At 44.8% G+C, this 1305-nt stretch overlaps 1 protein-coding gene across 1 annotated transcript in view; it reads left to right on the top strand.

Annotated features, from left to right (window-relative positions):
* Positions 1–75: 75 nt before the first annotated feature.
* The window catches only part of LOC122544296 (beta-1,3-galactosyltransferase 5-like), a 26251-nt gene continuing 25021 nt past the window's right edge, over positions 76–1305 (top strand). The window contains exon 1 of the mRNA XM_043683387.1: positions 76–106. The gene's annotated coding sequence lies outside the window, so the exon portion shown is untranslated. The remainder of the gene's footprint in view (positions 107–1305) is intronic.

Raw genomic sequence — 1305 nt, forward strand, 5'->3', positions numbered from 1 at the left:
CAGACACGGGGAGAACGTGCAAACTCCGCACAGTCAGTCGCCTGAGGCGGGAATTGAACCCGGGTCTCTGGCGCTGTGAAGCAGCAGTGCTAGCCACTGTGTCTGTGTGAGTATGTGTGCATCTCTGTGTGTGTCTGTGTAAGTGTGTGTGTATTTGTGTGTGTGTCTGTCTGAGAGTGTGTGTGTGTGAGTCTGTGTCTGAGAGTGTATATGTGTGTGTGTGTACGGGACTGTAGTGGGTTCAGTTTGGAAATATAGGGCTTTTGCCCGAAGTGTCGATCCTCCTGCTCCTTGGATGCTATCTGACCTGCTGTGCTTTTCCAACACCACTGTAACCTTGACTCTGATCTCCAGCATCTGCAGTACCACTTTCACCTTGGTTTGCAAATGTTTGGTTTGGCTGTCTTAGGACCTGCCCTGTACCCAGGAACTGCGGTGGGGGGGGTGTGTGGTACAAACGATAGCAAATGAACTTTGCCCGAGCTTCCATCATTTCTGATTTGGAGGTGAAGGTGTTGGAATGGGGTGGGACAAAGTTAAAAATCACCCACCACCAGGTAAGAGTCCAACAGATTTATTTGGAAGCACTAGCTTTCGGAGCGCTGCTCCTTCATCAGGTGGTTGTGGAGTATGCGATCATAAGACACGGAATTTATACCAAAGGTTTGCAGTGTGATGTAACTGAAATTATATATTGCAAAAGATTTGGATTATTTGTTAAGTCATCTTTTAGAATGAACATGTTGGTTTCAATTTTTTCATATGCAAATTCGAGAACTTTTTAAAGTTCCATTCTCAAGTGAACATAATTTGGAGATTCTGGTGTTGGGCTGGGCTGCACAAAGTTAAAAACCACACAACACCAGGTTATAATCCAACAGGTTAAACCTGTTAGACTTTAACCTGTTGTTGTGTGGTTTTTAATTTCTCAAGTGAACTTTAATAATTGGTGCTGAGTTGGCCCAGATAATGCATTGAAGGTGTGAGGTGTGTGAGACTGTCTGTGTCACTATGTTCAGACTGATTATATTTCTAAAAAAGGGATTTACAGAATCTTACATGGATTCATGCAGTTTTTGAGCAAAATAAAATGTAATTCTGCAAGTACAAATTCACCCCACAAACTGTGCGTGTGTGTGTGTGGGGAGGAGGGGGTATGAGTGTCTGTGACACAGACCCTTCCCTCATACACTCACACAAACACACCCACACTCACATGCCCACACACCCTCTCACAGACTTATACCCCTTTACACTCTCACACATTCTCTCCCCGCACACACACACACTCTCTCACAGACACTC

Source organism: Chiloscyllium plagiosum, chromosome 48 (assembly GCF_004010195.1).
Source record: "Chiloscyllium plagiosum isolate BGI_BamShark_2017 chromosome 48, ASM401019v2, whole genome shotgun sequence".
NCBI classification, from domain to species: domain Eukaryota; kingdom Metazoa; phylum Chordata; class Chondrichthyes; order Orectolobiformes; family Hemiscylliidae; genus Chiloscyllium; species Chiloscyllium plagiosum.